The sequence below is a fragment of the Phyllopteryx taeniolatus genome, chromosome 20 (assembly GCF_024500385.1).
Source record: "Phyllopteryx taeniolatus isolate TA_2022b chromosome 20, UOR_Ptae_1.2, whole genome shotgun sequence".
NCBI lineage: Eukaryota > Metazoa > Chordata > Actinopteri > Syngnathiformes > Syngnathidae > Phyllopteryx > Phyllopteryx taeniolatus.
In genome coordinates, this window is record NC_084521.1 from 2,126,896 (window position 1) to 2,152,256 (window position 25,361).

The following is a 25,361-nucleotide window of genomic DNA, read 5'->3' on the forward strand; positions in this document are numbered from 1 at the left end:
GGTTGAGGCGCTTGGGCTCCCACTGTTTTGGCTCCATCTGCTTCAAACTGATTTCTTGGAACTGGCCGAATCAGTGGTAGCCGTGTCAGTTTCTGTCAATCCTGGTGCATCATCTGCCTGAGAACTGCTCCCTTGGCCGCCGAAGACAAACAAACATCTTTGGGAGCCTCTAACCAAACCTGATGGCCCGTTGTCCATGAGTAACATCTCGCTCTTTTGCTACATCAAAGCCACAACTCGCAGTCTGGTGGTCTTTAAACGCAGCTGGTTTCTTGAAGTCCCTCAAAAGTCTGAAGCCAGGGTTGAAGCCAGGGTTCGGATTTTAGCCGGGATTGACGCTTGTCTCTGTACTGGGCTGATGAACAGATGCGGTCATGCAAAGTTGGGGTTTCTGGTTCGGCTTGGGGTTGCAAGTTGTGGTTTCAGTACCTCCACAACTTCTCAGTTATTTTGGGATGAACGTTGGATTTGTTGGTTACCTGGATCGAGTTTCGAGGGATTCAAACTAGGGTTTGACTTTCAGCAGGAATGGGCGATTGCATCCGTAAGGTGGGCTGACGGATGGACGGTTGCGCTCATGCAAAGTTTGGGTTTCCAGCCTGGGTTTGGATTTCAAGTTAGGGTTTCAAGCCTGAGATGGACGCTTGCATCAACAGGCTGACGGACAGCCTCCCCAGTCCTCGTCTAATCTGCTTCCCGTGGCTGAAGGCCGCCGTGTTGGAATCAGCCAAGCGATGAGGAGCAGCCCGCTTGGCACTCTTCATCATCATCTCACGCGCACGCACACACACACACACACAGACGCACGCTGTCAGCTTCACGTTGGACGCTTATCGGTGCCGCGCGCACACACACAGAGCAATGCTTATCCAGCGTTTTAAAGAGCCGGAACGCTGGTCGCGCTCTTGACTGTGAGCCGACTTCCACACGAAACATCCAAGCGCACATATAATGTACTGTATATATGCAATATATACATATGCAGCTTAACAGGTTTATTAGACCAGCACAAGTCAGCGCAGACAGAAGTGCTTTAATGCTTCAGGGAGCTACGTTTAAGCTTCCAAGTCGGGGTTAGAATTTCACATTTCAATACCTATGTTTGGCTTTCAAGACAAGACTCGGGTTTCAAACTAAGGAAATAAGACAATGATTCATTTTCCCCCACACAATCACTTAAATCAATCAATGAATCAATTATTTTGTTCATCCCGACGACATAACTTCTTCCCTTACATACCTTATTCACACTGTTCAAAAGCAAACTTTTCTTGAACATTGTGTACAGTCTTGACATGACATCCCCTGAAAGTCCACTCAGGTGGGTGGGGGGGGTGTCACTCCGAGGGGTGGGGGGGGGGGCTTTCGGCCGCCGCGTAATTAAGCAAGGCAGCGTCTGTACTGCGCTCCTGATTATCAGCTGCAGCAGATAAATAAAAAAAAAATGCAAACAAGCCAAAGTAATTAACGTGAGGAAGCAGCGAGGTAGCCGCCATCTGATAGTCAGCCAAGTCCTCGCGCTTCATCATTGGCTCCCTTGCGCGCAGATTAAGAAGGCGGAGCTGCGTGGGCTCACATGGTGGTGCGGACTTCAGGCAGGGGAAAAGGGGGAGCGTCGCGAGGGTACAGGGGGTACGCGGTGTGTTTACTTACACCCACGTGCGCTTTTGAATCGGATATATTTTGCGTATCTCTTCGTGAAATTAGTATAAATTTACCTGCGTTTTAGGCCGGCGCGACGTTAATTACGCTGAGACCGACAAACGCGAACAAACAATCTCTCTCCTGTTCCTCCCAATGAGGACTCCGTTTCCAGGGTTAGGGTTTCAAACCAGGGTTGAGGTTTCAAATTTGGGGTTTAAGCCAGGCATAGGGTTTCCCATAGGGATCTCGAGCCCACCTCCCAAGCCCCCCCCCCCCCCCCCCCCCCCCCAAAAAAAAATCTTCTTCCTCTTTCAATTTGGGTTTGAAGCCTGGGTTAGGGGTTCCAACTGAGGTAAGGCTTTGACATTAGGGTTTGAAGAAGAGGTTAAGGCTTGAAACTTGAGTTAAGGTTTGTAATCTAGGATTTTCACCTTGGTCTCTCCAGACTCGCTTAGGGTTTCAAGCCAGGGTTAAGATTTTAAATTAGAGTTGTAAACCCATCTTCGGCTTTGTAATGAGCATTTGTGTGAATCTATTGTGTGTCTCTTGCTGGAATTAGTATGAATTTACCTGCGATTTAGGCCCACGGGTTGTTAATTACGCCGAGACAAACAAACAGTAACACACTTTGTGTTTGAGGAAACTCTCACGTAGTCGAGGTAAATTCCAATCTCCTCGTCTGATTTCCAGTGAAGCTTCTTCCCGCTACCCCCCTCTTTCTCCTAATGAGGACTCCATTAAATGAAAGCAAAGTTTTCCAGGCTGAGGAAACGGCTTCCTTAACGCCGCCGTCTTCTGATCCTCTCCCAATTCTGCACGTCAGCCGCCATCAGCGTCACCCGCCGTTCACCTCCGCAGTCACTCCGCCCTCTGATTAGCTCCCTGATTTCTTACCCCCTCCGCCCCCACATCCCCCCCCCCCCCGCCCAATGTTGTTGCGACGCCAGCACAACAAGGGCCTTTCATTTATGCACGTAAGACAATTGCGGGAGTGACTTTTAAGCATGCGCTCATGAAGGGTCCCGCAGCACAGCAGCTGGGAAGTAATTTATCACGTTTTCCTTTTGTTCATCTCTCATTGGCTTCATTTGTGGGGAAATCAACATTCCGATATGAAGCTTTGGGAGTAAGACGCCACTGTGTAATCTTGCGGTGGCTTCAATCTGAATGAGGTCTGATTGGAAAGTAAACAACAGTGACGACATGCAGAGTTGGCGATGGTGCACTTTAATGGACATTTCGCCATGTAGGAAGGAGCACCAGTGTTGACTGTTTTCGTGTTTGATGGTGGAACGGAACTTTTGATTGCAGTCACACGGGATATGTCCCGGACTCACACATTGAAAGTGAACATCGGCGATATAGAGTCCCCGTAACCGCATGTCCAAATATGGTAAATTTCCTTTTTTTTCCCCCCCCAGAAATCGAAAATCATGGACTGTCCCCAGGTTGTCTATTTCTAACACATAAAAACAAGGATAAGTACAAGTATATAAACCTGCTGGCATAACATTGTAAACATGGAATATTCTAGAAGAAAGCAATGCAAACGCTATAATCAACACATGCCCTGATTTGCGGTAATGACATTAGGCCCCTAGTGTACAAGGACACTTATCGTTGTCATGAACAAAATGTAGACACAGCGTCCAGGTGTGCAGTCTGCCATTGTTGCGTTGGGGGCGGCTGTCTTTGGAGACGATGGACGGAAACAAAGCTCGTCTTGGCGATGAATGCAACATACGTGCGAGCTTTTTATGGAACACGCGACACATTTGACAAAACGTCGTCAACACACGTGGACGACAAACAGGCGTTTTATTCCATGCGGAGGGAAAGTGAAGTCGCTAACGTCTCGTAGAATAGCGTATTACTGGATTGTACCATTAATGATAAATACTCTGCTGTCACATACAATCTAATTGGACAAACAATTGTTGAAGGAAAGAACTGAATCCTTTTAACTTGTTTTTTTTGCAAGCTCTTGAACATTCTCTACTTTATTAAAAAAAAAAAAAAAGAGAGACACATAGCCGAAACAGCAGTTTTTCCTCTTTTATAATTTTGAGTCTTATTTGCTTGAGAGCGCCGGTTTACTCGTGGAAGCTCGATCTTCGGCGTTGCTCTCTTCATGATTCCGAGAGAGTCTCTGGTCTGCGTGAATTAATGATGATGCCGAGCGTTTGATGGCGCTCCATCGTTTCCAACACTTTTGGCCGCGCTGGAGCGCTGAGTCGTTAGAATGCAAATGTGGGCCTTCTCTGTGATAGCTCTTGTGTATTATACCTCCTACTGTCTTCGCTTAAGCACCTCCTACAGTGTTCGCATCCGACGCAGAGAGGCTGGTAGATGAAGAGATGCATTTGAAACGTGTTTCTACCGAGTCCTCAGTCGGATTCCGGTGGTGGTTTTTAGCTCGGTCAGTTTCCTGTTGATTTGGACCGCCGTTTTCTTAAAGCCAGCAGCGGTTGCAATCTGCTGATCTCATGTACCGGTTTGCTTTTCCCCTGTATTACTCCCAGAAGTTTTGGTTTTTTGTTCACACCGGCGAGAATGTGATCGTACGAATTGATGATCCCGCTATCTTTTTCACCGCTAACTTGTTTTTCAGTGTTTTTCTACCGGTGTTCCTGGTTCCCAACCAGTTCTTTCTGTAAAGTCGCTCAACGATTCTGGATTGAAAAAGTTTGCCCGGCGAAGAAGGGGCAGACCTTTGAAGCCCCTTTAATCCAGTATACTTTATTACATTTGTTAAGTACAGTTTAGTTGTTTTTAACTTTGAAGGAAAATACATTTGCATTTGATGTGAGCTGTTTTCAAACGTTAATTTCGCTTATGTGCAATGCATATGAATTTAATCGTCCTTTGCAGTATTTTTTGAGGAGCTACTTGGTATAAAAACCGCTGCACGACCCAAATACGTGGAGCTCATAGTAGAGTACGTCATTTTAGTAAGTGTAACTTTTAGGACACGCTTGCAGCATGATTTGTACTCGCTAATCCCCGCTAGCACTCTGTGACATTTGTGAATAGAAGAAGAAAAGTGCCGTTTGATGATTCCACACACAGAAAAAAAAAGCCCAGAGGAAGCATCTGTCCCAGCTGAAGCCTTGACACCTCCCTCAGCCCGTCCTCTGTGAAGACAGTTCCCCTCAAAAATGCAGCAACTGATTATTTGGCCAACCATGTCGAAAGCGGCATAAGTATTTTGCCGAGGTTTAGTTGCTCATGCCACAATTTCCTCTGAAAAGGGCATAGATTAGCTTTACGATATTTTTCTTTTTGCAATTGTTGAATGAGGCTCAGTGTTGATGTTATCTCGGAAAACTAAATGTAAAAAAAAAACAAGACTATTTTCATTGGTTTGTTGATTTCACAGCAACAAAGTTATAATCGCAGTAGGTGCAACTCAATTCTGGAAAATGCGGCAACAGATTTCTTTGGTCACTGTATCAATGCAAAACTCTCAAGTATCTTGGTGAGTTTTGGTTATTAACATAAAAGTTGTTACAGGTTCCTAGAAAATGTGCGTAAATTCAAGATTTGATTATTTTGTCTGGTTCAGCGTCAACATAGTGTAAGAAATCTGTGACTCAAGATTAAAACGATTATAAACTACGAGGCGATTGTTTGTCGATGATCTCACTGCAAATACTTTTTTTTCCTTCTCGGATTTAAGAGAATTTCCTTTCATTGGTGAAAATGAGGCCAAACAATAATGAACAAAAATAATATTTTTTTTTGCATTTATTTGTCAAAGATTGATTTGAATGATAAATGGCTTGGATTCTAAACATAATCTGTGACATTAAAAATTAAAATAAAATTAAATTTTTTTTTAAAAAAAAGACACAATGCTGTTGTTTGTGTCGGAATCTTCTCGTCTCGTCCTTTCTGCCGGTTTTTATTCATGGGCGGTAGTGTGCGTTCCCTCCAGAGCATTACATGGAAAGTGTGTTGCCATGGCAGAATTTATAGAGGTTACAGGCCATGAAATCAAATGATTATGGATTCCACTTCCCTGTTACTGTGCTTGTTTGTGGCATTTTGTCAAAAAGTGCCAAACGCAGCACGCTCAAACAAGTGATAACATCCTAGTTTGCTCCCACACAAAAGAAAAGTTATCTCCAGGGAAGAAAAATGGCCACCGACGTAAAACCTGGCTATCACGTCCATTTAATAAACAATTAAATATTGATAAAATATATACAACACTGAACGCTGTTGTTATTCCTGAAGGACTCACGGCCAGCAGACATAACCAATCATTACTGAGAGGCAGACAAGTAATAGTTGGAGACTTTCCACTGATCACAACCTTTCATCCAGACACTCAACAACTCCATTCTTGTGTCTCACGCACACACACACACACACAGCCTTGGAAACCAGGACAAGAAGCTTTTTCTTCACTAGGCGGGCCGTGTTTTCATCAACAGCGATGCTGATAAACGACTTGACACGCTGATTGCACTGGGAAAAACATTTTATTTATTTTTTTTAAATCCCAGCATACTTGCTTTCTGTCACAACATTAGGTACACCCTCACATTCTAAGGCTCAATTTACTCTCCATCTCCAATGGCACAATTTCCACGTAATGTTTTTTCTTTTTTACCATATATTTACATGTAGTTGTGATACATACTTGCATGCGCACAACTCATGGAACATATTGCACACAAATAACTCGATGAGCGTCAACACGCAAATAATGCGTGACAATATAAATACAGTATTAAATATTACAGACCGTAGTGTTTAGTATGCCTGGATTGGATTCCCTCGTTGATTTAAATGAGGCGAACCTCCACATTACTACACTGACTATTTTGTTTAATAATCGAGAGCCCACTAATGTCGCATATTCAGACCATATTTAATATTCTATACGCATTACATTTCATAGGCACTTGTTGATGTCGCAGATTGACACCATATTTAATGTTCCATACACCTCTAATGTGGCGTACTTACACCAAGACGTTTGCCTAATATCGTATATTTGCCTAAGCCGTTTTTAACTTACTGTTATAATGTCAATAAAAAAATATGACAATGTGCTTGCAAACATTTTTTGACGCCTGTTGTTTTTATTATTATTATTATTAATATATTAGTCAGTGGGAGGAAAAAAATGACGAGACCGTTTGAGACGATGAAATGTTTGTTAACAGGAAGGACGTGACAATGAAGATGCGATGCGTGCATGTACACAAACGACAAGCTCAAGGCTTCCCGAAGACGGAATGCGTGACCAACGTTCCCCCCCGATGAGAGAAAAATGCTGTGAGTACTAACCTCCAAAATGACTCAACACTAAAAGAAAAACAAGAGCTCTCCCTGGGTCTCCTTTGTCGAGCATCCTAACTATTAATATTGATTACATACCAGTACAATGTGTATGTGAGAAAAATTCCATTTAGCCCCAATAATTGTGTCCACATAGTGTATATTTATTGTTATTCCTTTCAGAGACGAGCACAGGTCTGGTGACTTCTAGAAGCAACGCATAAAACTGTATGTGTGTGCGTGCGCGCATGTTTTGAATATATGTGAGTAAGAATAAGGAAGGGGAACACCTGAAATATTAAATTCTCATAATCCGACTCTCAAATATTAAATCGGTGAGAAATTATTGACCGGCCGTGTGCCGCTTCAAGACCGAGTGCTTTCTTCTCAGTCACGAAGCATACGGTAATTAAATTTTTTTGTTTGTTTGTTTTTTTTTTTCCCCCAAAAAAACCTCAGAGGCTGAATTTTTTTCACGAAAAGAGAGCTCAGAACATATTTTGTAAAAAAAAAAAAAAATAACTAAGAAACTAAGATTTGAAGTTTCATTTTTTTTAAATTAAAGAGTTAAGAAAAACAGACTTGTATTTTCACAATAAAATACTAAAAACACGCTTCTAAAGTACTTTTCCATTATTATGTATTTTCTAACACAAAAGCTCGGATAGTCTTTTGTCTTAAAAAAATAAATAAAATCTGAAACATTCTCTTTCAATACGAGTTGAAGGTTTTATTTCTAAAATAAGAGCTCAGCAAGAATTTTTTTTAAATGACTTCTTTTCCAAATATGGACTCAAAAACTTATTTAAAGAAAACATAATTTCTATACAAGACCTGATGGGTTATTTTTTTTAAAGAAAGTTAAGAACATATTTTATCTTGGAAAAAGACAACTAAATATGATGCCCCCCGCCCCCACAAATAATCTCAGAGTCAGTCTTTGATTTTGTTTATTGAATGTACTTTTGTTTTCTCTTGAAACACATACACGCGAACAAACAACTAAAAACGGGCATATTCACTCAAAAGGAGCTCTAGCACATGTTTTAAATTTTCTATGTATTAAAAAAAACCAGAGCGCTCAGATTAAGATTAGAGTTTTCTTTATACTGTAGTATTTAAGCATTGCCAAAGTGCAAAGTCACATAAAGAAAACAACTTAATAGCATGTGCATTTTGCGGGGGATAAAACGCTGTGATGGGCGGCCGCACAAAAGACGCCCGCTGCGCTCTGGAACTATCAAAAGATTTTTGGATGGAGCGACAGAGCACAAAAGGTACTCACACACTTACGAGACCAACCCTAACGATTGATTGATGCGGCATCCTTAACAGAAAGAAGTTGTCGTTCCCATACCGCAGAGAAAATATACGTATGCTTGTGAGTGCTGTTGTATGCTGCGTTTGTATGTGTTGCTGCTCCGTGTGTGTTAAACTGCGACATCCATGCTCATTTCTGTTAGCCCGTCTACGGTGTTTCACATTATATGTTAGCATTGAGCTAGTTGATGTTTGATTGAACATTTTGTTGTTCAAACCCACAATGTATGATTCTCGTGTGTTTTCGGTTGCGAGTTTGACAGCACACTTCCGCTTGGAGCGACAAAAGCGTCGTCGTCGTCGTTTCCTCAGTGACGTTATACGACAGTCTCCCATTTCTTGACAGCGGGAGAGTGAGAACAGGTGCTAACGAATATTTCGTGTTTGAAAAGTTGTGTGTATTTTAACAAGTTTAAAGTGTGTGGAATGGGTCAACTATATTCAAAATATTTGTATATGGTCTCTATATTGTGGATTTTCACCTACAATACAATGCTTGGTTCTGGAATGTATCCCCCACGATAAACAGGTTATCGTCCATAAGCATTTAATTTCCAAGTAACTCCAAACTTTTGAACGGGAATGTACATTTCCCATGAAATGCAACTTTTCATTGTGACGTTGACTCCTCCCTCCTATCTGCTAAAAACAGAACGTGGTGAATAATATCAATAACGCATCCGTCTGGATTTGAGCTGTTTCACGTTGCGAAGATGCGTCAGTCAGCAAATCCGCTCGTCGCCGTGCCAAGGATGCGTTCCGGGCGCGCTCAATGAGCCACACCTGATCCATTCCACCATTTTTCAAGCCCACGCGCAAATGATCCTCAGTCAAACGTCAGTCAATTTGCAGGGAAGACGCTCTCTCTGTATGCTTCATTAATTCTTTCCCAATTAGCAGACTTGCCAAACATGCAAAGGTGTATGCCGGGAAGGAAACGAAAAAACCAAAGAAGATAGACGGCGGCACAATAAAAAAAAACCCGCTTAGAGATGACAAAGCGGCCGCGAGTGAGCAGCTGGCTTTTGTGCGTCCGTCTGACTTGAAATAAAGACGCACAATGGGAACGCTCGCTCTTCCTTTGCCGGCTTTTTAATCAGCGTTATGGATAGCTGCTCCGCTTCCTGTCCCCGCCGCGCTAAGAGGGTGTTTAAGCTGGAAAATTGATTTTTGAAATGAATCACTGCGACTGAGGAGATAATTCAAGACGCATTTCCTTTTGTCTTTTTCTGTCCTCCTGCTGCTAAGAAGAATTGATAGAAAAATATTAATCACTTTGAGGACATGTCGGACAGACGCGACTAACATTCGAGCCCGAACGGGACTACAAATGACTGACTGACTTTTTCAGTAATGGTAAACAGTTGTGTTTACGATCAGGTACACGCACACCGATAATCAGGCCGATTATCAGCCTTCCCTATCAAGTCAACAAAAGCTCAGTTATCAGCCTGGTACACTCAAACCGATAATCGGGTCAATTTTCACCCCAATTCCCACCTTACGATCAAAGACAGAAAAGGTTGGCTTATCAGATGTGCCATAAGTCTGGTACACACATACCCATAATTGGGCTGATTTTAAGGCTGATTTCCCCGCTTCCTGTCAAAAGTCTTTGTGTCAAATTGATTGAAATGTTTTTGGGTGACAATGCAAGAGTTGGATCATGTCACGGCACTGTCAACCATTTTTATGCCGTCGATAGATGGCTAGCAAAAGGTACAAATAGATGAGTTTTCCGTGGGATCAATACCAGAGATGATCGTTGAGCCTTATAACCATTGATCGCCTTCTGAGTCAATCAATAAGTCGTCAATAGCAACAAAAGAGGAAATGATGCCCAATTTAGTAAATCTTTGAAACACGTTACCTGCTGCAAAATTAAAGGAACAAAGAAATATAGCAACATTGTTGTTCTTTTGGGTCTGAATGACGGATTTCGGAATGAAGGCCCTCATAAGACTTTTAAGTACTCGCGGACGGTGTGTTGAGTTATTCAGTTTGGAAGTGTTAAGAATTTCAACATTCAAACTTCAAAGCATATCTTCTTATTAAATTGTGTGCATCCTATCGTTATGAAAGGCATCCATGTCAATCAGGCACATTGGTGCCGGATGCTAATATTTTATACCTCCCCAGGCACCTGCACTCTGACGTTTGACGTCATCGTCAACGAAGGTTCATTTGAGTCAAGACAAGTGTGCGCCCCCTGGAGGCCACTTTAGGTTAATGAGTTTTCCGCCTGAAGAAGATTTAGCGCTTTGCTAATGAAATTCCAGCGCTAACGCGTCGGGCACGAGCACAGCGTCAGGTTGTGTGTCACATGTGCGGGTAAATCTGTGAAAACATCTCCAGGTGGCGCGTAAAAGCTAATATTTACGACCACGCGCTTGTTTCTTCAGGGCGGGAAACCTTTCCAGGAAGAGCAGGTGCAGGCGTCACTTGTGTTTTCTCCAATAATCTAAAAGGCGTCCGCCAGAGGCTCATGGATGGCGTCTCATTTGCATATCAATTATTGCCAAGCCCGCGGTAATCTACGGCGCGTTGTGCTTTAGACCCGCGCGATGGCAGAGGAGGAGAATAAACGTTCTTCAACATCATCATCATCATCGTTGTCGTCAATCAGAGCTGAAGCGAGATTAGTTTATTTAAATTGGACAAAGTGAAGCCTTCGTTCAGAATCGACAATAAATCTACTGTACGTCTGGTGTTCGTCTATTGCCCGTCTACTGTTCATTGACCGCACGGCTACGATCGCTTAAAAATCTGCGCTACGATGGTGGCGCGACGTAGCGCAATGGTGCGGGTTTGCCGCTTGGATAGGAAGTGAGGGACATGTTTTCTTTCGGGCTCTGGATTCTTGTTGAGCTTTTCAAATGATCTTTGGAAAATGTTTTGGTCGACTTCTAAGGTAACAGTCCACCACCTTTGAACAAATATCACGGCAACTTAAAATTTGAGCTACAAATTTGGAACGTTGACTCCAATGTGCAAATAAAGGTGCGGTATTTTTCCCCGTCCATAAAGGACTAAAACTTTGCTGGCATAAATTAAAATGATTTGTTGCCTTGCATCCATACACACGCAGCGCCCTATTATGTTACTATAGGGCGCTATTGTCTAAGCCCCTTAACGTAGAACCGAGAAGAGTAAATGAAAGTTTCAGCCACAATAAGCTCAAGCAGTTTATTCATTAGCTCGCTTTATCCCTGACACTTTAGTGTTTAACTTTCCAAAGCATTGCCTTTCGAAATGAGTGACACAAAATTATAGTTGTAAATTGACTGTGGATGTGCATTATTTGTTCAGGATTTCAAAGGGCTTGGAATGGCGCGTCTCAATGTTTTCTATGGCACACACCCCTAGAAATGTTGTTCTTAGTAACTTAATATCAATTTTTTTTTTAGATAAATAAGGCACCTTTGTACCAAGTTTGTGCAAACAAATCTCATATGTTTAATGTGAGAATTAAACCTATGCACTTTCAGCCTTTTCTTGAACGGACAAGCAGCCAAACGCACAAATGCAAAATGAAAACACTCGCAAGGAGCATGAAGAATATACGAATTTATGGTTTATTATGTTTTTCAATTAATGTTTTTCAATGCAGTTCTATTTTTCTTCATTAGAAACACGTAACAAAAAATGTTGGTGTTTTTTTAGTGGGGCTGGAACGGATTAATGCCACTTTAAGTCATTTCAATGTAAATTCTATTTTGAGCTTGCTCACAGAATGAATTATACTTATAAGTCAAGGTACAACGGTATTATCTTGAAGTAGAATAATGTAATGCCTAGCTCTCCCCTTATTGCAGTGTACTTGTTGTTTAATACCCCACGTTAGCGTTTTATTTTGTGCACAAAGGAGGCGAGCGAGTCATCCATCTGCGGAAATGACAGTTATGTCTGCAAAAATGCTGACGCGGTTGTTTTTTCATTTTATTTCTTTCTTTCTTTTTTTGGGTGGCAGGGTAGCTAATGGCCGTCATCAGTGAGCTGGCTCCCTCAGGTTTTGAATGTAACGCTACATTTTTTCAGACAAGCCCCCTCCATTTCCTGTTTGCGGGCGCTCATTAGTTTTGATGCTGTCACCGGCTCATCAGCGCCATCAATTTATTAAACATTGAATAGTGTCAAAGGGTGTAACATTGTTTGTATGCAAATGAGCGTCTGCACCAATAAGGTTACACCAGGCTGCAGTGGTTGTTGTCTTCACGCGCACGCCAAAGGAATCTCTTTGTTTAAACGCCGGCTCATCATTTAACGACTATCTCCACACCATTAATTTATGCAATTAATGTTCTAATGAGTCCATTAGACTTTGATAACAAAGGCCTCGGCAAGTTGAATGAATCTATAAATGAATCATTGCAAACTTTCCTCACTGGATGTTCTCGGACGTAATGACAAAGATTGGATGCGGACATTTTATTGTGTAGATGATGCGACTTTGAACTTGAGGAGGAGAACATGGCTTCACTTAGCCAACAGTATGTATGAACCGGTTTTAATGTAAGTCACCACACACTGATGGAGCGCATGTGAAAGACTCCAAAGAGTGCACGACACTGTTGATTAGAAAGGTCAATGCCGCTGCGTGCGCTAAATAACTGCTATTTAGGGTCACCTTCCACTTCTACATACATTTCTCACCACTGTCACTATGTGTTAGCTCTCTTGAAATTGAGATTCTTTTTTATTATTAGTAGTATTCACAGGCTACGTACCATTTTCAGGGCTTTCCCTTACACAAATGTTGCAAATGTTTTCAAATTCAGCCCCTGAAGCCAGTTTGACTTGGCAACATGAAATTTGCTTGGCGTGTCTGTCGTGAGTAGACAGACTAAAAAGTCTCAAAAAGCCCCGCCTGAAAAGACACACCATGTGTGCCATTTTGATTCGAAGCGGCCATTTTAGGGTCATGTTTGCCAGTTCCAACTGTCCTTCAAATGTATTGAAAATTCAGCCCCTGAAGCCAGTTACAATTATCAACAAGAAAGTTGGTGTGACCGTCTATAATGAGTAGACCCACAAAAAAAGTCTCAAGAAGCAAAGCCTGAAAAGACACAGGAAGTCGGCAACTTTGGTTTGAAGCAGCCATTTTAAGGTCATGTTGGTGTCCATTTCCAGGTGTCCTTAAATTGTTTTGAAAACGCGCCCTCCCTAGCCAGTTGTACTTAGCAAAATCAAATTTGCCAGGCCTCTCTATCATGAGAAGATCAACTAAAAAGTCTCAAGAAGCCATGCTCGAAAAGATGCAGAATGTCTGCCATTTTGATTTGAAGCGGCCATTTTTGGGTCATGTTGGCCATTTACCTACAGGTATCCTTCAAGTTTATTACAAATTCAGCCCCTGAAGCCAGTTTCAATTGGCAACAAGAAAGTTGGTGGGACCATCTATCGTGACTAGACCCACAAAAAGGTCTCAAGAAGCAAAGCTTGAAAAGACACAGGAAGTCGGCAACTTTGGTTTGAAGCAGCCATTTTAAGGTCATGTTGCTGTCCATTTTTATTTGATTCTAAATTGAGCCCCTAAAGCAAGTTTCACTCAGCGATATGAATTTAGTAGGTGTGTCTACCATGAGTAGACCCACAAAGAGTCTCAAGAAGCCAAGCCTGAACAGACACGGGGATAGTCTGCCATTTTTATTTGAAGCGGCCATTTTAGGGTGGTGATGGGCATTTCCAGGAGTCCGTCAGAAACTGACTCAGCCAATAGATTGTGTCCAACTGCTACCCAAATTTGCACTTTGTACACTAGACAGATGGATGACACTAAATTGCCAGGGATTTGAGATCCTGCCATTGCGAGTGGGCGAAGCATGGCTGCAAAATTTGATGGCTCGCCATGAAACTCAAATAAGTCAAGTTAACAAGTTGAAAACTAAACAAAATGTTTTCCTTAACATGGAATTTATGTCTAGTATGCGTAGAAAAACACAAAAACAAGTCTCAAGTAGCGAAGCCTGAAAAGAAATACAAATGATGCCGTTTTGGTTTAAGGCAGACATTTTAGCATCAATTTTTGAAACTTCAGTGGTCTGAGATGATTTTGTCACAAGGTCATAGCTTGACCAAATGTCTTGCTCGCAGCTTTAATTATTCTTTATTTAATGGTGCAGACTAAAGTATTTCTCTTTGGACTGTCGCCGAAAAATGATGAATGGAGAAAACTTTAAATTACACTTTAGAGGTCGGCTTCAATGAAATGAAGTGTATGTAAAAAGATTTTGATCCTCCACTGATTTTTACTCCACCATCTAACAAGTGGGATGGAATTCAAGTTGAACGGTGCCTGAAAAACTTTAGTCAAAAGACTTTAGTTGTAATTGTTGGATGTGTTTTGAACTTTATGTTCAAGGTCTCAAATGAGTGTAAATCTACACTTTGCCTGGACATACATTTACTTTGTAGGCTGCACAAGGCAAATTGCCTTTTTTAAATGTTTTATTTGTGCGCCTCATCTATTTCCCGAGCCTCATCATTTTTTACAATATTGCGTTTGCTTGCCGCCCTGACCCATTTTCAGTGAGCGGCAATGAATAGATTGTCCTATATTTAACTGAAGAGCCAAAAAAAAAAAAAAAAAACGCTGACATTAGGATTGTTTTTATCCAGCTTTATGCCAGCCAAAGCCGTCATCTTTCCGGCGTGAAAACGATGCGAGACGCTTGTTTTATTAAGACTGTTGCACACCTGTGTCTTTGCACACACAGGCGACGAGCACCTTTGCGGTTCGGACATGATTAAACAAGCAATAATTGCATGTTGGCTGAGGCTGTTTTTCTGCAGAGGGGTACGGGGCCACATTGCCGCATTGAGAGGCCAATGAACAAAGCCATGTCCCTGTAAAAAGAACACTGAAAATGGGTCACGGGTATATCTTCCAGCATGAAAATGACCCAAAATAATACCAGAGCAACAACAAGAAACATCTTCAAATCCTGGAGTGGCCTAGTCACGCTCCAGACCTCAAGTCAATGGAAAAAGTTCCCATCGGGGACTGTTTGCAAATCTGGTGATCAACTCCAAAAAAACATGTAATCAACATTTTAAACCTTTCAATTTTGCTGTGTTCTGTATGACCGATATTGTGTCTGTTATCACAATTGATAAACAACCATAGCAATCGGGGGCTATTTATTTGTAAATGAACAAGCTTACAAATCTTTATACAGTGGGGAAAGGCACCAAGCCATACTGACAATAGTGAGAATATTTAAATAATTGATGCTCCTTAAAATCCCTATTCAAAACAATAAATAATAAATAATACTAATAATGAATTGCCAATAAACCGGGGACCTGTTGAAAAAAAACACATATAAGCGAGGTTTTCAGCAATTGACAGGGGTTCCCTCAAAAAATCTGCAAAGAAATGAATTAGCATATGCTGAACTGCTGAACTGAAAAAAAAAACAAAAAAGTGCAACTCACATGTAAGGTTTTTTTTTTCTCCCAGACTAGATGGATATTTTTTGAATGCTAGTGGCTAGTGGTTTTAGGCTGGCAGAAGACAAAACGTATATTTGCCACAAATCCTTCTTGTAGCCAGTAACAGCAAACAATTCTCTTCAATAAGGCCAATTCCAAATCAAAACATGAATGTAATAACAAAACTAAACTATACTAATAAACAAAATAACCAAAAACATTAAGAAGAAACCAACCAAAGGTCATTCCAATGATTTGAGGTGGATGCAATCGATCTTTGGCATATTACACATTAATTAGCCACACAGACTTGACGCTCCGTCGGGCCTGATGTTCACGTAGCATGTGTTGCTATTCGGGTTTGGTCGCCGTGACAACCCGCCCGGCTGAGGATTAGCGGCGTCCGAGGTCATGTGTGAGGAACCTGCCGCGACGGATTAGAAGAAGTAGTCCAGTGCGAGGCTCAGTTTACGGGATTACAGTCGCACTTCTGAGGCAGCTTCTCAATATAATAAAATAAATAAATACATGAAAAAAGTCTTAATGTGCCACCCACTGAGCTCGTGAAAAAACATCACGACCAAATATGGTGCAAGTCCTTCGGGAGACGACTTCACCGCCACACTCAACTTTTATCAGGCGGATCAGGGTTTGTGTCGGAGTGATGGGCGTAGTGTGACGCATTAAGTGTTTACAAAGCATTGAAAAAAAATCCAAATCTGCCACAGACGGCGTCTTTACTTTGATGTCCTTCTACGTTCTACATGAAAAGTAATTTTTTAAAAAAATGTCTGTTTCTTTTTTGGGGGGACTTATGACATCAGTGTCACTAAAGCACAAATGTCAATTGATTAACAAAATATATCTGAATGTATATCACCCAAGTAACCAGAAACCTTAATCCTGAACCCGAAATTTTATTAATTTTTTAGCTCGGCGGAGGGAGTTACGAACAATTCCAAATAGCATGTTAGCAAAACAACCGTCATGGCGCCTTCTGCAAGAAAGCTAAAAAAGCCTACTAGAACAACTGAACGTGATTTGGGGTTAATCAGAGGTACTTTAAATGTAGCCACATACTACTCCCGAAACCATCTATATAATTGATGATTCCAAACATCTCGCTCAAAAGCCTAACCTCTTTTAGTATCACAGGTATGGCACACGTGACACCTCAACAGTGGGTGGGACAAAAAGACAACGCATTATACCAACATAGATACTAAAAATATACAATACCCAACATCTCGCTCCTCCCCTCAATACCAAAAAGTGACTCCCTCGTTAAGCTAAACCCTCCATCAGCGCAACCCACCCCTCACGATTACAAAACTAACAGCACGCTCAACTTCTGCCGCTCACAGCATCACACCCCTGCCAAAATTTCATCTCCACACAATCATCTCCCTACGTCGCACACACATGCCAGCACGCTACACACACACATTACTCAACCAAGCTACTATGCAATCGCTGAGATGACAGCTTAACAGCAAAACATATGAATGACGCTTCAACAGTTTCTCTATAGCACAGTGATTTATCAAGTTTCATACAACTCAATTGATCATGTTGGTAAAACTCAATTAATCGTAATAATACAACCAAAACAAAGATATTACTACAACTAAATCAACAATAATTAACACAACTTCATTAGTGATATTCATACAACAAAGGCAATGATAATCAAACTTAATTCAGCATATGAAAAAATAAATCCCAAAAGAAACTCAATATTACTCAAACTAATTGTTAAAATTAATCAAATTAATTTGTTATAAATAAAACAAAATATAAAACAAAAAGTGATATGAAGGCGACTATTTGATCAATAAAACTACTAAATGTAAATAAAACGAAATGATGAATAAACATTAAAATTGATTAACAAATAATGTAAATAAAACTAAACTACAAATAATACAAATACATAAAAATTATAATAATAATAATAATAATAATACAAAATACATTAGAGAGTTTGCAGTTTTAAAACCGCTAATAGGATTGAAATGTGGCCTCACTTCACTAATTATAATGAATTTTTTGAAAACTCTCCCTCTCCGGCAAGTACCGGCCTCATTTCAACGTAATGGGTACCTGTGAGGGCTGCCGATACTGAAAGGAAAAGATCCGACAAGTCTTCCTCGCCAGTAGTTGGCGCTACACGTCAACAAGTCATCATGGTTGGTGTAATGACTTTCATGTAGTCAATATTCTTACCTTACACATTTACCTGTTATCGTTGACTGAGAATAAAATAATGCACTAGTGGTATTAGTACTTGGTATCGGTGAGTACTCAAGAGTAAACATTCGAACTGGTTGATGTATCAAACATCCCGAAAAATAACAGCGGTTCAAATTTTACATTTGTGTCACCGTGAAGGAAATTCCTACAGGGTTTTTTTGTGTGTAGATTGTTTGTTGTTGTTGTTTTTTTAAAGTAACTAATTAAAAGGACGAAGTCACGAGGTGCTCTCCTCCGTGGCCTCTGTTAGCCGCCTCCATGATTGGGTTGACCTTCAGCATTGTGAGCAACGCACGAGCGCCTGGCGACTCACTCGGCAGGGGTCGCGACCCCGAGCGTTCTTAATAACTAACAGCAGCTCCCTCTGTGGAAATACATAAATATAAAAATGAAAAGCCTTGTGTTGTGTTTGTGCTTTAAAACCCTTTCGGATTCACCTTGTGGACAAAAGGCAAGGATGCGTTTTCTCCTTTTTGTACCTTTTCAGACGGAACAAGAGCAAAGAGTATCTTAATTTTCTTTTCAACCCGTCTGCTTTTTTTCTCGACTCGCACTTGCGCCACTGTTCCTCTCTTTGCCATCTTTTATTGTTATTTCAGCAACAATGTCTTTGGACAAAGCACAAAATGCATGTTTTGCATCGCAACATTTGGTAGCACTTTACAATAAGAGTACCATCAGGAATTCTTTATATGTAGCTTATGATTTGGAGCATAACAGTCCATTTTGTATTTAATATCTATGAATCCTTAGCAGTTATGAATGCCCAATGTTTTCAACAATAAATGTTGGCACAGTATTTGGCAGGTTTTATATAAGACATAACATAATGGATTGTCAAAGCTGGAAAGCTAAATGTGGCCTCACTTTTTGGGAATCTGCTCCGATGAAACATTAAGTGTTGAAACACAAAGCATTGAAAAAAATCATCAAAATGAATATGTATAATTTGAAAGAAAATATAGTTTGAATGAATATTAAAGACATTTATAAATTACATACACCCTTGTTGGAAAAGTAGTTCTTGATTTGTTTTTGCGCAAATAAATCATGAAATAAGCAGGGAGTTATGTATATGTATCTGTGAATATTTGACAAATGGGGTTTGTTTGGCCTCGGCGGAGGTCTGAGTGATATTCTTAGCCGCGTATAATTACAGCGAAAACGCTTCGCGCTCGCACATTTCAGTTGGTTTCAAGTCAAACCTCAGCTAAGCGAAGCCTTAAAGGCGGCCTAATCGTAGCGTAGCTGCAGAACGTGCACGCTCATTAGCATACTGAGCGACTGCTAATTGACGGGCCGATGAGAAAAGTCTGATAAGAACATGACACTTTTGACATTTATATAGTCGATTAATTAGGCTAAAATCAAAGGTCCTGCGTCGGCTTACTGGGAAGCATAATTAGCCTAATCCGCATTCTTCCCCCGTTTGGAGTGTTCGTGCTGTTAGTTATGTCAACCAGGTAATTGTGTGAGTAAACTCAATCATTTTTTTTTTAATTTCTCAGCTTTAAGTGTCGCACCTCCTCTTCTCTTGTCCTTGTTTGTGTTGACTCTTTCCCAACGTCTCCTCTTTTAATCAGCGCGCTCTCAAGGGTTCTCGCGGTACTGCATAATGAAGCAAATATGTTTTCAAAAATAACTTGCAAACAGTGATGATGATGATGATGATGATCAGGCCCCAGCACACACACTAAATCAGAATAATCAGCAAACAGCAGCTCAGGGAGAAGTTTTGTGTTGTAAAAGAGCAGCTTTATTTAAATAAGATCACATTTACAGCAAATAGTCAGAATCTTAAAAAAAAAAAGAAAAAGTCATATTTTGAAGCAAAAGTGCTATATTTTATGTAATATCACATGCATATTTGAGAATAGTTGTTTTATGGAAGGAAAGTCATTTTTGAGAAAGTGGTACAAAAAACAACGTAATAATACAAGTAAGTGCATATCATCTAATATCAGTATATTCAAGAATAAAGTTAGATTTTTTTTTAGAAAAATCTGAATCAGAATCCTCTTTATTTCCCAAGTATATCAAAAACACACAAGGAATTTGTCTCTGGTAGTTGGAGCCGCTCTAGTCCGACAATAGACAGCCATTTTGACCAAAAAATACTTTTCAGACATAAAAACACACTAGAGAGAGTCACTTAGCCTCCAGCAATTTAATGTCTGCTTGTTTATATATAACAAAATAATGGTTATTTTTCATTTTCAGAAGAGTAATTTAAAAAACCTTGTCATTATGAAAGTTAGAATTTTGGACAGAAAAGGCTGAAATGTAAAGAGAGAGATAACCTATTCTGGAAAAAAATATTACATTTTTATATACATATACATTATAATGACTATTTTCATGTTTAGTTTCTTTGACTAATACAAATTGCTTCATTCTTTGTAATTTAATTGCATTTATTTTCAGTGTGTCCCCTTATGTCTCAATACTTTTATTAAGTACATGTTTTGTTTTGTTTTAAAATACATTTTATGGAATTTAAAGATGCCACAAGATGGCGGCGAAGCACAACTTTCCTGTTAGACACGGCTACGGCCTGACTCAATGAAGCTCCTTCCGTCACTTCAACATACTTCCTTGGCACTAAGGTGCCCACAGGTGGCACCAAATCATTCACTTTTATATTTGACGGGGCTTTGGCCTGAGCACAAAAACAGCGCATATGATAATTTGTCAGTCAATAATGGAGGACAAATCTGCAAATAATCCCGAACATGCAGGAGAACACTATATGTGTCTATTTGTCCATGATGTGAAAAACGTGTATTGGATTCAAATGCAATGAATGGCCATTGAAAACCTAATTAAGTGCTAGCTCAAGTAATAGCGTGAGGTCAATCAGGGCAACTTTAATCAGCTGCCTCCTGGCTGCGCATCGTCTTTTCCGCAAACTCGTTGCCGTGGCGACCGTAAACGCGCAAAGGGAGCAAGCGCCGTTAATCCGGTCAAGACGCACTCGTCCACACAGCCGGCAAGCCCCTCCTCCCGCCCGCGACCCCCCCCGACTCCCCCCTTTTCCGAGTAGCTTGACTTTCTTGTGCTGCCCACCTTGGCACACAGCTGGCTTGTCTTCACATCAGAGTTCGGCCAGCGGCTGCGGGCTGGCCCGGCATCCAAGTGGCTGCGGGAGATAAGGCGGCCGCGGGGTCCTTTTCCAGCCTGGCGACTTGGCCTTTGATGGCGTCGCCGATGTTCGGCGCCGCTGCGTGACCGCCAACCTCCGCCTGGGCGCCTCGATAATGCCGCATGAGTCTCGCCGCCGTGTCGCCTGTGAACAACATCACACTGCCAATTAGTAGTCCACCCCCCCCCCCCCCCCCCCTCCCCAATATTGCTGTTTAATCAAGCAGCCTGGTTGGCATCCAGCTGACGCTCACTCATGTTTAGACCAACAATAACAATAACACTCGCCATCTTGCTCAAGTCCCAGAGGCCGGCCGCCACGCTTATCTGCCCGAAGCAGGGTCTGCCCCCTCGGACCCTCTCAAAATGCTGCGGGAAAATTCTTATTTTTCAAAATTTTGGGGGAGGAAATAGAAAAAAAAAGCTGGATTGTTTTTCAAGAAAGTCGTAGTCATAAGAAAAAAGGCCAATTATTTTCCAAGAAAAGAAAAGAAACAATCGTAGGAGCAAAGTCTGAGAATTAAAAAAAAATATTCGGATTTTAAAAAATAAAAAGTCTGAATCTTAGGTTTAATTTTTTCAAGAAAATATATACAATATTAAAGCTGTTGAAAAAAATAGATAAAGTAATAAAGCGTGTATTTTTTTCCCAAGAAAAAAAGAATTGCGATCAATCTTTGGAACAGAAAGTCTCGGAGAATATATTTTTTTAAAACTACAAGAATTAGTTTTATTTTTTTCTAAGAAAAAATTTTGTAATCCTAACCGAGAGGATCTCTGTTTCTTTAAAAAATAAAACTTTAGACTTGTAGGTGTTAAAAGACTAAAGCTGTTTTTCATTTTTAGATCAAAAAATTGCCATCAATCGAAGGAGCATAATGTCCGAGAATTTTTTAAGAATATTTTAGAGAATTAATTTTAATTTACAAGAATTAAGTCTTTTTAGGCATTTAAGGAAAAAACAATTTATCCTAGCAGACTAAAGCTTTATTTTTTTGAGAAGATAAGAAGCAATCTCAGGAGTGTAAAGTCTTTAAGATAAATTTTTTCAAAAACATTTAAGTATTTAAATGTTTACCATGCATTCATTTTATTCTGCTTGTCCTGTGTCGGTTCACAGGTGAACAAAGGAGAATTAACTCTTAAGTACTGTTTTTCCCAAGTCAGTCTTTTTCCTCCTTTTTTTTTGCCACATGAAAAATTGTATCTGATGAGAATAGATTTCATTTTTTTCTCCAAGAAAAAGTAAGAATCTTACCAGAATAGTGTTTTTTTTTTAATTATTATTATTTTTTCTCTGTGAAAAATAGTAGTAATCAAGCAGCCTGGTTGTCATCCAGCTGACACTCACTCATAATTCGAGCCATAACAAGAATAATAATGACACCCGCCATCTTTCCCACATCCCAGAGGCGCGCCCGCGAGCCGCCACACGCTTATCTGACAGAACCAGGACCCGCCCCTTCGGACCCTCACGCTGAACGCTGACCATCAAGGGGGGTGCGCGGCGACTGTTGTTGTTGTGGGGCGCCTCGCATAAACGGCCCGTCAAAACGGCCTTTTCCCCACCTTGTTCTCCTGCGTGACGGTCACCGCCGATGCGGAACGGGGGTCAAAGTTGACACGCAAATTTCCCAGATGCTGACATCATTTGATTATCTGAATGCGGGGAATTCCTGTTGGCTGAGTGAGAACGCGCACAGGCGCAACGTACCTATAGGCTCTGATTTGAATGATGTATTGAACTGGCTTTGTATGTATTTCATATAAAAAGCAAGTGTTACTGGAATATCTTCCCTTTGCAATGTTATTCTCTACACTGCTTGTCTATCTGTGCATCCTTCCATCGGTTATTTTTTTTGATGATTTTACTCGTCACCCCATTCGTACTTTGACTTTTTGCAAGTGTACAAATATAGCAAATGTCAATGTAAGCCCCAGCTGCGATCCCATTTACTGTAAGAGACTCTTCCGGGGGGTCGATGGACTTTTAGAGTGCGAGTATTACCATTTCTTCTTAAAAGCATCTTGCCACGGGCATCAGATGCCCACGGCTATTTTGCCCTGTGGGAAAGTTTTTTAAAATTTATTTATTTATTTTTCTCTCTCGCTCTCGCCAATCTCATACCGTCTTCTTATTCCTCCGTAAAAGGTCGTCGTCAATTCCTCCTGGCCGGCGGTGCAACGTGCGAGCTTGCCTCGTATTGCTCGCCTAATTATCCCGGCGCTACCAGGCATGTCCGGTCATGCCGGCGCGCTCTTGACCGCAGGCCTTAATTGGTGTTCATAAGAAAGGTACGTGCACAGAAGAAAATACGACAAAAAGGTAAAAGAGTCCACATTGTTTTAATCGGTTTTCAACAGAGTTCAAGTTCATACGACTAATATCAGGCTAACTGCTGATCGCACTTTTTGACCCACGCCTGCCCACCCCTCCGGCTCCGCCCCTGTCTACTATTACATGAATTAGCTGGGACGTCAGTGTGAAAGTTGCCAATCATTAATGACATATCCAACAGGTGTCAAACTCAAGCCCTGGGGGCCAGATCTGGATCACCACATCATTTCATATGGCCGGTGAAGGCAAATCATGTGCGTTGACTTCATTTCTTGATTGCATACCAAAACTGCAAATTTTCTTCGTTATTAATGTTGAGGTTTTTGTACTTTTTATTTTTTACCAACCCCTACTGTAACCCCTCTTTTAAAATGAATTAAATAATAGTTGAACAAACAATTTTACTGGCCTCTGATTTCACAAGTAGTCATCTATTAATTTGATGTGTCTATGGTATGTAATAATATGAGACGATCATACATTTATATGGGTACACAGTCATAATGTCCCTCCAAAAGAAACCATAACTATGATGTGGCCCGCGACAAAAATGAGTTTGACACCCCTGACATATACTGTACCGAAACTACAAATGTCCCGTGTAGTGGATTTTTTTTCCAAAACGCAAAAGCATCAATGTCAAATATTTGCTCATTAATACTGTCTGCACACCTATTTTCCCTTTGACACTCCATCTTGACTTTTTTTGTTTGTTTTTGTTTTTTGCCAATCTCTATTTCTTCTATGTGGCCCCATACGTTGAGTGAAATGTCAACCGCGGTTACGGATGTCTAAATTAATTTGATGTTCAGGGCCGAGAACTAAAAAAAAAAAATCATAAGGTCACACCCGCACCCGCAAAAACCTCACCTGACGGCAATCTTGTATTTTTTACATGTCATGCTGACATTTATTTGGAATCCAATTTAGCTAAGCGAGCGGGGACGCTGTCACGCCGCTAATGAAGGAAGCCACTTAGCGGCTGATGAAGACGAGCACATGCCGGGCGGACTTTTTGACACGCGCTCCATCAATGTCAGCGAGCACCTGACGCACAAATCTAATGGAGCAACAAGTCATGGCGCAAACACACACTATTACATTCAGTCCATCTGTATGGCGTTGTATGTGTGATAGGATTGTCATTTGCAAAGTGGGAAATATCCTCATCGCAAATTCAGCTTTCCCGGATTTCGAAACTATTTATTTCCCATCGGGAAGCGATCCATTTTTGCCTACCTTTATTGAGCCAATGCACATTTGAAATGAAAAAAATCTCATTGCCCATTACCAAATGAAAATGTCACTAAAAAAAAGTGCACATATGCACTAGATGTTTATTTTACTTATAATTCTGACTTTAGCCTGATATTAGCACGATGTCAGCCTGGTGTTAACATTAGGTTGCTCGAAATGCTGAATAAAAGCTTCTCTTATATTTGTTGATTGGTGCTATATAAATAATAGGTGTGACTATTGCTGCTGTGATGCTCACATTCCCCAGACAGGAAAAATAATGATGTGTTTTCCTGATGTTAGCCTCATGTCAGCCTTGGATTCACCTACTATTTAACTGATGTTAGCCTGTTGTTAGCCTAGTGATAGCACCCACATCGGTCTAATATTAGTCCGGTGTTAGCCTCACTTGAGCATATTAGTGACCTTGGTAGGTAGGTTAGGTACTTTGTAGTTCTTTACACTTAGGAACTTTTGACTTAGCTTTATGATGGCCTAATATGAGCTGGATATTAGCTCATATTACCCTGATTGCGGCTTGATGTTAGCCTCATGCTATTTGAGACTAACGTTTTGTTGTTGCAGTGTTTCGAACGAGTCATGTCAAAGCATCCGACACGTGGCAGCAGTTTTCCCAGCGTTTAAATAGCAGAATACTTTGACGTCTTATTAGCTCTCTGCATATTTTGTTTATGAATGCGGC

General features: G+C 40.9%; 1 long non-coding RNA gene across 1 annotated transcript in view; it reads left to right on the top strand.

The window, feature by feature from the left end:
• Positions 1–25,361, top strand: part of LOC133470401 (uncharacterized) — a 70,645-nt gene that overhangs the window by 8,878 nt on the left and 36,406 nt on the right. Inside the window, exon 2 of the long non-coding RNA XR_009785971.1 lies at positions 6,822–6,933. This is a non-coding gene — a long non-coding RNA (uncharacterized LOC133470401). The remainder of the gene's footprint in view (positions 1–6,821; positions 6,934–25,361) is intronic.